Source organism: Mastacembelus armatus, chromosome 6 (genome assembly GCF_900324485.2).
Source record: "Mastacembelus armatus chromosome 6, fMasArm1.2, whole genome shotgun sequence".
Classification (NCBI taxonomy): Eukaryota; Metazoa; Chordata; class Actinopteri; order Synbranchiformes; family Mastacembelidae; genus Mastacembelus; species Mastacembelus armatus.
The window spans coordinates 17125394-17138761 of NC_046638.1; positions in this window are offsets into that span (position 1 = coordinate 17125394).

Below are 13368 nucleotides of genomic sequence, written 5' to 3' on the forward strand. Positions count from 1 at the left end.
CCACAGGTGGATATATCACACATACATGACCTAGTTCTTTCAACTTTGTGGATGCGCCATTAAAACAGAGCTCTTTGTGGAGTATATTCTGACTCTCATCATGTTTTGTCTAAGCCTATCACCAGACTAATCTCCAGTATTTTAATTGCATTTAATTGATTTTAATTAGAATTCAGTTAGATAAAACACATTAGGGTAAATGAAACTGCTTCTAAATCATGTTAATGTTATATCATGTTCTAAATCATGTACTGACCTGTAGTGTTTAGCTACAGTAGGTTGCAACAGCAGTGCCGTGTCACTAATAATCTAATTGAATCTATTCCACATGGTTACCCTACACAGATGCCAAATATATCCTTTCAGAGTACTTTTTTCTTACCTTTTATTTCTCAATTTCTTGCAGTCTTTCCCACACTTACTTTCTCTTTCCTCTCTCATTGCACCCTCATCTATTTCTCTGACTCCCCCCCTCTCTGCCCCTTTCTCTTTTAATGTGTGCATGAAGTGAATGGGCTAGGCAGACTCTCCTCTCTGCATATACTTAAAGTAATTGGGGGTGTGAGAAGCAAACTTATGTTTTCATTTTCAGAATCCAATCAGGTGCATTTAATGCACTACCAACCTGAAATATAGACACACACTGAAGTGTTAATTGGTGTGCTGAGCCACTCTATGCGCCGCTTTGCCTTTCAGGTAAAGATAATTGCAGTGGAAGTTTAAGATTTCTTTTAATTTTAGTTCATGGGTGGACTATACTCTATATATTTTTTCCACCCTCCATGTTGTAACAAATATTTTAATATTTTAATATTTCGTCCGCTATTTATGTAACTTTTTTGTCTAATTACATTTTTGGAATTCTACATCCGTGTATAATTCTGTCGGCTTTGTGGTTTCACTTCAGCTGCAGAACAACAAAGCTGCCATTAGTTGCAGCAAATAATGGGGGCAACTGAGGCTTTTAGGGCTCAGCAGATGTGTTCCTGTACCAGCCTAAAAGAACATGAACACAACCCCAACACATTATCGCTTTTTTAAATGAATATGGCTAGTTTGTTAGCAAACACAGTGTTTACAGTAAGACCAATTTTCAATCTTCTGCTGAAGATAAAAATTATACTGTGAGAGTGGCCCAGAACAATAATGTTATAGCAGGAAGCTGAAAGTGGCTTTAGTGCTTTTCACAGAGCTACAGACTGTAAAATGTAATAATTAGTTTCCACTGGTTCATTAGTCCAGATGACTGCTTTTTCCATACAAGTAGTCATGTGATCAGTTGTTAATGTAAAGATATTGATTGCTGTTCCTTCAGTAATTTAAGTGTATTGTTTTTCATTTCTTTAAATATCTCAATTTATTTGTATTTCTGCTGTAATGATACAATTCTTCGATTATTGTTTATTGTATACAATTAAAATCACCACAGTAATTACAGTAAGTAAAGTCAATGACATCAGCTTGATGTAGCCCATAATCAAATATTTTCAGAACATTACTAAGCAAACTTTACTTTACTTCCAATCTAAACCAACACTTTCAAGGTTCTGTATATTTAAAGGTCACAACCTGAAGCAATGTAATACTTGAACCTCTTAGCACTACACCTGAGAAAACAAACATATGTTCAAATGTTCATAAAGCCAAATGAAACGTTACAGTTTTTTCTACATTTTTTTTTTTTTATCATTGCTGCTGCATCCTTGTTGGTTCTCTGAGTTTCTTTTCTCAGTTGCATGGCCGCATAGTGTGATGAGCAAATCTTATAATCCCTGGGTGCATAAAATCTATTCAACAACACTGAATAATTTACTAATAGATTTCAGTGAGAAAGGCCATGTTTCAACCTTGTGTTCATTTGCTTATGTGATTTTTCCAGGACAGTTTCATAATGTAGGAGGGACACAGTATGCGAAGGACAAAACTTAACAGATTCCAACATAAAATGCAATAAAAGATGTAGCCAGAAATCAATGTGTAGTATGTCAGTGTTATTACAGTAGAAGATTGGCCTTTTCCTCTTCCTGAGAGATCAACCATCGATCTCCAGAGTCAACACAACATCTCATGCCTCTCTGATATTTGCACACAGGTGCAAACAAACATTAAAACAGGCACGCGCGTGCACACACACACACACACACACACACACACACACACACACACACACACACACACGCATGCATGCATGCACATACACACGCACAAAAGTTAATGTAAAAAAAACCAACACACTAGAAATGACACTGTGACCTGACAAGATTTTCATTTAGATAAACAGAGATTCAAAACAGTCTTGTGTCCCACTCACCTTGTTAGAATTTAAGACATCACCTGCTGTCTTTGGGGCAGATTCACACTCGTCTGAGAAAAATGAGCATCCACTTGGCCACATGACATGTTTTTCTTCAGGGTGTGCTGCATACCAAATGTTCTCCAACATGTCTGGCTTCCTCTGGTGAACACAACAGTGTTTTCACTGACTGCCCACTTTACACCTCCCATTCAAATCTATTTAAATCATTCTTTTCAGCAGCTTATGGGAAAGGAGTTGGTCTATTTTTGTTCTAGCTGTTTTCTCTGCGCCTGCCCACTTCACACATCCTCATGGACTAGTAGAAAATTCACATAATGTGCAAAACTGGTCAGTACAGTTGATCAAGAGCGTTTTCCGATGGCAAATTGTCTTACATTAGGTGTGCTAAGAGCTTTAAGTTAAAGTTTTGTCAGCCTGAGTCTGGTGTTTCTCACCTCTCCCACTCTTTTATTTCAATTTACCACCCTCACTCCTTCTCTAACACTCATTTTGGAAGTCCCACCTTTCCTCCGCCTTCCAGCTGTCACACTAACAGATCCATGGTCTTCTAGGCTTTAGCCCTTTCACCTTTTATCATTATCCTTTATACCCTTGTGACTGGGGGTGTTTGTGTGGTTGTGCTTATCCTTTTCTTATACTCACATGGACAGATTTTTAGACCCTCTGTTCAAAAAAAAACTGGCTTTGACAGAGTGTGAAACGAAGTGAGAGAGTAGAAATACAAATGGAAGGAAAAACAGATTTTGGTTGGGAACAAAAGAGAGAATATCTATGGAAGTTTGTTAGTCACAAAAGTAGTCACACCAAATAAAATATTTTTCTACTAGATTTAAGACATTTTAAATTTGGCTCAGGTCTGAAGATTCACTTAGTGTTTTTCCACACAGTTTCTTTAAACAATAGAACTTTTACTGATCGATAGTGAAATGGGAGATATGAAAGTACAAGTTGCCTGTCAATGCAACAGTATTATGGTGCGTGTGGTTGCTATCATGACAGTTAAGGTCTGGTAAGTGTGTTGCTTGGTTGGTTGTATCCTAGGAAAGGGTCAAGCGATGTATGTTGTTTGGTTTGAGGACCTGTTGGCTATGCTCATTGACCACGTATCCTCACACCACCAAGCAGGCAAATGTAAGTAGCCACAAGACAACATCCCATACAGTCTTTCTCTAGTGTCCAGCTTTAACATGTAACATATTGTGTAGGCTGTGGTTACCCCTTAATTTTGTCACTAACAAGTTTTCATATAGAAGAGGCACAGAAAGAAGGATCATTGCACAACAAGCAATGAGGGAACAAACAAGCGTAAAAAAACAAGAAACGCTATGAGACAGTGAGTCTGAGATGTGCGAGAGAGGAAAAGCTACAAGGGTGAGAAGGAGGACGTTTAAGAATAAGAGGATGAGAGAGAGAGAGCGAGAAGTGATGACAGGTTATTTTTCACCTTTCCTCTCCTGACGGCTGATGTTATTTCCCATTCTCCTCGGACACACAGCAGATCCAATCTAAGGCTTCTCTGGACGGCCCTTCTGAAGCCCCATAACCAAATGAAATCCTTTATTACATACACCTTACACAGGTCACACACAGACATGCACACACACAAAGCAATGCATAGAGGCTGCATATACTATACACCATGTGCTGTAAACTTTCAAAATAAAAGAATAAGAACTACAGTCACATTGACCTTGGGTATGATAAGATGTGCTTTACACAAGCATGTATATGCAATATATAATAGGACATTTATGTGATGTGTGTGTGTGTGTGTGTGTGTGTGTGTGTGTGTGTGTGTGTGTGTGTGTTTGTTAACAGTAAGGGACCACATCAGGTGAGGGTTTAGTTTTTTGGCTGTTAGTTTAAGGAGGTTCATTAGTCTTTACAAAGCTGAGTTTTTACATTGGAGACATGCAAGCAAAACACTGGAGCACCAAGTGCATCCGTCCATAAAAATAAAAGCGCCACCAAAGATCTATTTAGGGAGTGAAATTATTATTCTGTTTTCCTGCCTCCTTCCCCACCTGCTTTTCTTCTTCTTCCTATAACCTCTTTAACTCCGGTAACACTGTGTTTATTCTGAATCCTAGGAGGAAATTGGGACGTTTGAGGACAGAGGCCTACAAATTAGTAAAAATTAAAAGAATTAGCAAAATTTAGAGTAGAAGAGAGTTTTGTATGTCAGACATAAAGAGAGAAACTGAGCAACCCAAAGAGAAAAATAACTGAGAAGGATATAAAGAGAGAGAGAGAGAGAGATGTGATGGCAGCTAATCAGATAGGTATGAAAGAGGAGGGTCAAGGTGAATGTTTCTCTTAATACAGCACCACTACTATCAGTTTATTTCAGTCTATTAATGTGACACACAGACGGTTGTGCCCTGGGAACTGTGGGAAATTGAGTTTTTGAATGCACCTGGGATATGTGTGAATAAGAGAAAAACGAAATCAGACTTTCTCTTCTGACATTTCTTTAACATGGCAAATCAGATATAATGATGTCATTGCTACCTTTGCTGTGTTATTTGAATCTAAATCATAATAATTCACATATTTACAAAGGAAAAAATTTCGATGTATTATATACACAAATAATAAGTAGTATATACATGTTCACATAATGTCTAGTTACAGCTGACCAATGTGCCACTTAACCACAAATATTAGCTGCCAAGAAAGTAAAAGTGATTCCAAGTTCTTGACTGTGATCAACATCACCAATAGGTCATCAAAACGCAAGTAATGACATTATTTATATAAAAAAAACTGCAATAAACAGCAACAATAAGTCAGCTTCACAATAATGATCATGCTGGCAAGTGCCTCTACATTTACTAATCTAAGAGTGTGAGATGGAAGACAAGATGGCATTAATGGAAGACAAGGTGATTTAGGCTGAGCTCAATAAAAGACCAGAAGATTGCCAAAGACATGAATGACAACAGTTACTTAAGTCTAAGAGACTATAAAGCCACCCATGCTCACTTCAGGGCAGAGGCCTGTTTTGCAGCTTTGGTGTTTTCCAAGGACTGGTGTGATCAAAGAAAGACCCTCTGGTCAATAATGGACCATGAGGATATGTGTGCTAACTGGAGGGCTAATAAATCAGCACACTGAATGGACAAACAGAGGAATTCAAATGTATGAAAAAGAAGCTTACTTAGTTGATTGGCAGAGTTTCTACAAGCAAAAACTATATTTCTGTTACCTATAATCTCCCCCAAAACCCTTTCCAACCATATTCCACCCCTGGATCCAAATCATAGTCTTGACTCTGGCTAGACTTTTCATTTAGTAGCTAAACATAGAGAGAAAACATATGCACTCAAGGTTTCAGATATTAAGTTTTTCTCCTCTGAGTGGGTTTACTTTGTCGTTGATAGTAGATGGATATCATGTAATATTGATAGCAGATTTCTCAGAGAGACTTTGTTGCTTGTTTTTGCTGAGTGCTCTCCATGGTAAAAAAAAAGGGAGCACAACTACGGTCTGACAGATAAGGAACATTTTTGACACTTTAATGTATACTTGATCACTCTTGTGTGATCAAGTATACATGCCACTCAAGAAACTACTGACCCACTATTTCATGTGGTAATGTTTAGTTATTTATGTCAGTGAAAGTGGAAGCTAATTACTTTACAAAGCTCTGTAGGGTTAGGATTGTCAGGGAGGGAGGCTGGGGAGAGATTTTTGTCAGGGTTCAGAAAACATTTTTGGAGCTTGTGAAGGGAGCATGTTCAAGCAAGACAAGGTAAAGTCTAATGTTTTGCTGACCCATCCATCCACTGTGACCTCTCCCTTCTGTGGACTTTGCAGCCCTTTAATATCACGTATCTAGCTGTCTCTTCATCTTCAATACTTTTATTGTGAAGATAACACTCGTTGTTGTGTTATACAACTAAACAACTGTTTCATGCTGTTCTGTAGGTCTAATGGGCCTGGAAATGACTCAGAACACAGAGGACTATTTTATGTAGGACATGACAACCTTGCTGTTCACTAGATTGTCACACCCAACAACCATCAGACACTCCAATGCCGTGTCAACAAAATGTAATCAGGTTTAGAAAATGAGATTATAGGCTGCATTTTACATAGCTGATTTGATTATTTCAACAGAAGTGCTGGATGCCGTGACAGGCAATAATTCATTTAATGGCAGCTCCACTTCAAAAATATCCCTATAAATAGCCAGAGCGTATGTTAATTAATCTAACGCCAGGACAACAGTGTATTAAATAAATTATTAGATTTGTGTAAGCCTGCTGCATCAGAACACCATGATGCTGATACATCAATAAAAACAGGAAAACAATACTGCACAGTGTCTTGCAAAGAGGTCAGCATCAGGTGTGAGGCCACAGCAATATTTGTCTATATCCGCATTCAGATGATATGGCCTTTCTGTAATGGAGGTAAGCCGTTTGGCAGCTGTCATAAGAATATTATCTAGACAGGACATATTGGCATTAGTTCAGACAACAAATTGTTTAAAGCTTCTATAATTTATATTTTTATAATACAAACACAACAAATAATGTGACACTGATAAGAGTTGCTTTTTTGTTTGGAGTGGAATCTGAAGCTCTCTTAGGCTTTGCAACATGTTATAATGAGTTTAAACTTATTGTTTAGTTGTCCAGCCCACACCTTTGCTGTTTAATGCTCAACTGCAGCAGACAGTTGTTTTCAGCTCTAAAAAGCTCTAAAAACCCAGTGTACACTACCAGCTCATCACTAAACACAGAGAGACACATATGTGCCTTCAGGGGTTAGTACAGCCTAGAAACAGCGCTAAGGCGTGAATATTGGACTTCATCATATTCATCAGGTGGAGGCAAATACAACTCCAGCTGAATGATAATGTTTCTCTGTCACAAATAGATGTATAAATAAGCAACTAGTTTGCCATATCAATTTAAAAGTTACATGTCAATGTTGTGTTTGCATCTTTGCACATGCACTTCTTTCTTTTTCGTTCTTTTACTATAGTATATTCACACCAGTAAGTGCGCAGTGCAGTATGTTCACAGTATATTCAAGCTACCTGTTGTGCATCTATTTGTGAATATACAGATAAATGCACAACCATTTATATCCAGAGTAGATGAAAAAATGATAAAGAAATGCCACGTAGCAAAGAAATAAAAATCTGAACAAAAGCAAAAAAAAAAAAAAAAAAATCACACAAAAATGCTAGATGTGGGGGATTTAACATATGCCAAATTTTTAAATAAAGCCCATGATGAGTGGGCGAATGAGCAGGTCCTGACATTAACTCAGTGAGTGTGTTTTCATGCACATTTGTATCCTGGTTATGATATTCACTGTTCTGTGCTATGCATGTAAACATCACACCCTGGTTTCATAAATCTCAATAAAGCCTTACTCCCTTTTTTAAGAAGCATGATTATAATAGCAGGAATACTCCGATAAAGACTGTGGCACTGTGATATTATAGCTTCTGACAATTCTTTATTCTTTAGAATATTGTCAACAACACTTTGCATTTTTGCTTGCACTGGAGTGAGTATGACCACTTATTTTCTATATATATATTGATTTTGCCCATTCTATTCGCAAAGGTTGTCAGTCTACCAGAGAATTGGCACTTCTGATTCTCATGTATTTTATTAGAGACCTGTTTGAGTTGAAGGAAACCCTTGCACTTTATTGGTATTATGATGTGAAAACCAACCGTAAGTGCCAGAAGCCACATATTCATGTTTCAGACACTTTTTATATGCAGCTCATTTGGACATTCCAGGCTGGTAGATTTTAAAAGTCTGAACACCTCCTACCCCAAATATACTTTATTCAGAGGATTATATTTTGTTCCCGGCCTGACTTGACCCAGACAGAACTTAAGCTTGAGTTCAAGGCATGAATCATCTAGCTGCTGTGTAGTCCAATAAAAATTTAAAGATTTAAGGCTAAAATTTGTGATTTTCCCTTGCTGCCTCACACAACTACCTAAGCTTCCCTTTTGATTAGGCAGAACACGCTGAGATTGAGAGCGAGCTTGGTGCATGCAAACAGGAGAGTAGGCATTGGCTTGTGCAGTAATTGGGACCAGACACCATTTTGCCAACTGCCTCTGTGCCTGCTCTGTCAATGGCTCCTAAAAAGCTCACCATGTAATGTCCCAGTGGTCACCTGCATCTGCAGCCTCTTTACTTTTCTCTTTGTTTAGCCACCTCAGTTTCTCAGAGATGTTTAACATGTACAAGCATGAGGAAAGCAGAGGTAAAACTCCCAAAGAAACGAAAAGAGGGCAGACCAAAAGCAGAGAACATTAGCTCTTTTTCCTCCCGCTTCCATCAATCTGATATAGTTGAAAAATGTACTGTACCCCAGATTATGGTATGACGTGTGATAAGAATGTACACTCAATTGAAACCCTTCTGCACACATCATGCACACACATGAATGCACACAGGGGTCTCAAGAGGAAGGCCACCGATCACCAGGCAGCACCTCTTACTGATGCCTGGTCAACCCTGAGCTCTCTCGTGTGCACAAGTGTGTGTGTGTGTGTGTGTGTGTGTGTGTGTGTGTGTGTGTGTGTGTGTGTGTGTGTGTGTGTGTGTGTGTGTTTACTTGTACTTCAGTCTTTTTGAGAACCATTTTAAACAGATTTCTCCTCGGAGTTGCTCTTTTTAGCTGATGAAAAACCACTCTGTGTGTTTTAAATGCAACTGTGTATCTGTACACATGTACTGTGTTGCATAAAGTTTTATTTACATTTTCTGTCCAAAGGTGTCCTTAGGTTATTATTTACTTTTTAGTTTTAAGTGGCATTTTTTTAGGCAATTTCCAGTTTTAATACACTGAATAATTTTGGTTGGAATTTTTACAATCTGGAAAATATGCATCACTTTTCAAAATAAAAGGGACACAATTAGAAAAGCTTTAGGAGACAGTAAAACTTAGTTTCCTCTAGTAACTTGATCAGAAGATAGTTATGGCTCAGTCAGCTATTAGTAGGTTCAGTTGGTTAGATTGCAATATGTAGACCTTGTTACGGTTACAATAATAAACAGAGTGGTCCTCTTTTATGTATGTTTTTAGGCATAGGAACAAAAATATGTGGTTAGGTTAGGCCACTAAAGCTACTTGGTTAGATTTAGGTAAAAGAAATAAAGATTTTGGCTTGGGTTAAAATAGTCATTGTCACAAAACACAATGTGTTACTCCGGGATCAAAGACATTTCACCCATCGGATGTTTTCTGTCCCACTCATCTACCCCAGCCCTTTACTGACAGACTTTTCCCTTTATATACTATATCACCAAATAAGGTAAGGCTATGTCACCAAGCACTTACTCTTTGTTTAGGTGACAATAAGATTCAAGAACAGCCTAAAGGTGCACATGTTTAGAGTGTGGCCATGTTCTGATATTACAAGTAAATACTGCTTGAGATCCATATGTAGGCACAACAAATGGGCTACTGACTGGGCCATGGGTTCAGATGAAACTGCCTGTAAAGTCAGGGGCCATGGCAGCTTAGCCTAAACAAATACAGTGTAAATGAGAATGGGCCACAACAAAGGGGATTTATTCTTTGCTTCAGTGAGAGTAAGATAAAAGCAACTTGAATTTATAATAGATCTACCTGTTTCAGATGTTAACTATATATTATCAATCCCTTATCGCTTGTTATCAGAAAATAGTTATGGTTCAGTAGGTTGTTATAATCTAACAGCTCTTCCCTGTTACCTTATTGAATACAGAATGTTACTGCTTTATGTATGTCCTTAAGTTTAGGCACAAAAGCTAGTTGGTTAGGTTGAGGAAAGGATTGTGATTTGAATTAAAGCAGTCTACAACCACTAGAGGTCCCCTATGTGCTGTGAATGCATACTAATTGATGACAACCTCATGGCCTTCTGAAGGGAAGCATGATGGTTCCAGGTTTGAATCCCCTTCTAACCCTGGGGCTTTTCTGTATGGAATTTGCAAATTTTCCCTGACTGTATGAGTTTTCTCCAGCTTCCCCCCAGCGTCCAAACACATGCAGATTGTGGTTAAGTTGACTGGTGACTCTAAATTGCCCATAAGTGTGAATGTGAGTTTCTCTATGTGTCAGTCCTGTAATAGACTGGTGATCCGTCCAGGGTGTACCCCACCTCCTGCCCAGTGTCCTCTGGGATTGGCTCCAGCCCCCTGAAACTCTGTATTTAAAAAATGAATGAATGAATAATGGGTGTTAATTGCCACTGAATGGCATGACAACACTCAAATAAGCAGGGTAGGTCAGTACTAAAGTACAATAGGACAGGGCTGGGCAATGATGCTGCCTGTCATGGGGCCCAACAGAAAGCTCACCCAGCTTGTGTCACATTCATTTACATCTGCTGCTTTTTCTTGTTTTTTCTTTTTTAATATACATTTCCATGGAATATATTAGCAAATAAAGTATCTCTCTTTAGCTTGCTCATTATTAAGACTAGTCAGGTACTTAACTACAAAGTGGTAATTTATTTAAATTTAAAATCTGTCACTTTGTTTCAATTTTAGCAATAACCAGTGTTTGCTTATTCGCTGAATCAATGTTGCACACAAGTTGAACCAACCGGGTATTTGTTCAGTCAACATCATTCAGTTTAATTTTTCTATTTTCCCAAAAAGGTTCCTCTGAAAATTTTTGAAATTTTTGAAACAAACTCCTTTATGTGTTTTCCAGCACAAACGACAACCTTCCTGCCTGGCTGTATTTCATATGGTTTCTAAAACAAAGCCTTTTTCCTAGCACCAGGATTGGTTCTGTAGCTCATAGCAACCTATACTTTGACAATTCACAGAGCATGTGTCTCAGCGTATGGGGCAGAGAAGGTTCACCTTGCTTAGTTCTTTCTTGTAGGTGAGTAGGTGGGCACCATGTGAGTAACCATGTGAGTAGCCAGACACTGGAAGAACCACAGCCAGATTTTTTAGTTTTGTAATCTTTAATTAGAAGCTTGTAGTGGGAGGTGAAATATAATTGTATCCTGCATGTATGATAACAGACTGTATAATTAGAATGGGAAAATTATTTGATTAAAATTGTTTTCATATTGTTAGTCTTCACAGTAACAAAACACTTTAAAAATAGCTTTGGTAGCAGACTTTGGCAGAAATGTAGCTATTTCTAACAGCAGTCTTGTGTTGTGTTGAACCACTTTGGCTTTCTTAAACAAGTAAAGACCCAGTCAAGGTTAAAGTCTGGTTTTCCCACAGGTCCTCCCACTTTTCTTCAGGCTGTCTCATCTTTTTGTGAGAGCACAGCTTTTGGGAGCTATGTTTCTTCACCAGCTCCACATCTGCAATTGTAGTTGCTTCATGCTGATCATTTTGAAGTGAAGCAGTCGTCTCTGTGATTTACTTAAGGGACCATCCTAATGCCCTAAATCAGTTCTGCAGCACCTATAGGGAATAACACCCAGGAGTCTATGGAAAAATTAGCCAGTCTTTTTGCAAATGTGCTTATTTTTCTACAGGTGTTATTCTAGCAAACCTAAACTGACAATTGCACTGGGGAAATTCTTCTATTTACACCTACAGTACATTTATTTTAAATTTTTTAATTGAAAAAATATTCCCAGTCAATTTAATTTATGCACTTCTATCTGTCTTAGAGTAAGTATTAAGACTAAAATAGGCTTGCAAAAAACTGGTACTTGTTCCTTTCAGCATTCACACTTAGTTAGCTTCCAAACAGCACATCTTAGTCCAGTGACGACAATAGGACAATATGCCAACTTATTAAAGCCATATTTTTCTTCACACTACATTGGCTGTTGGTTCTGCTTTGTTCCCTAATGCCATCTTCATAATTATGATTAGAGGAATGTGTCTTTTCCTCATATGAGCAAATATTTGATTATTTTCTCTGTCCTTCTTTACTCCCTAAAAGATGAACTTTGGTGATCTCACTTCCTAAATGTCAACGCAGCACTGCGCAGCCTCAGAGTCTGAGGCTTGAGAGCATCGTCGACCAGCAGGCAGGCAGGCAGACAGAGGAGCCTGAGAGACAGACAGGTAATTAAGCTGGCAGGTGGACAGGCAGCCAGTCGGGGAGAAAAGGCAGGTCTCCTGGTCCAGAGGCAATGGATATGATATCCACGATCACTCTTTAATCTCTGCTGAGCAAAAACACCAACACACATGCAAACTCACGTACACACACTGACACATATACATGAATTAGGTGTGAGATGGCAGCTTGCTCCTGTCTGTCAGTCCGGCTAAACTGCAGCGAGGCCTGTGTTACCTTGAGAAACAATGAGCTCTGTTCCTCCTGTGTGACTGTGACAACCTCAGACAGCTAACACTCACACATATACACACATATACACGTGTGGTCTGCAAAAGAGCAATGAGAAAGAGAAAGGAAAATGGGGATTTGAGTATGTGACAGCATCTATATTTGAGTATCTGACAGAAAGAGAGAGCAAGAGAGAGAAAGAGAGAATGTGTGTGTGTGTGTGTGTGTGTGTGTGTGTGTGTGTGTGTGTGTGTGTGTGTGTGTGAGTGAGTGTGTGCGTGTGTGCGCGCACATGTAAAAAAGAGAGAGAGTGTGTCAGACAGAGACAGTAGATGTGTCTCGTCCCCTGTGTCTGAGAGAAGTCCTTTTGGCCTGTCATTCACCGTCAGCTTGTATTAGAGGCTGAAGGGAACCCCTGGGAGAGAGAAACAGCAACGGAGAGACAGGGAGGAAACTCACAGGAATGACAGAAAGGAGGGAGGGGGGAAAAGAGAGAGAGAGAGGGAAAGAAGAGATGGACGAGGAGAGGTGAAGCAGAAGAACGAAAGAAAAAAAACATTCAAAAAAAGGTCGGAGGCAGAATGATGGAGAAGGGGAGATGGAGGTGCAGAAGGGGAAAGAAGGGAGATAGGGCGAAAGAAAAGGGAACAATAGGGAAAAGAAAGAAAATAGCTATTGTAACCTGAGCAAAGGGACAGCTAAATAAAGAGAAAACACAGAAAGGACTGGTAGAAAATAAAAGAAATGGAAAGAAAGAATGTAAAAAGAAAGAAAGAGTACCAAGTGTCAAGGAAAGAAAA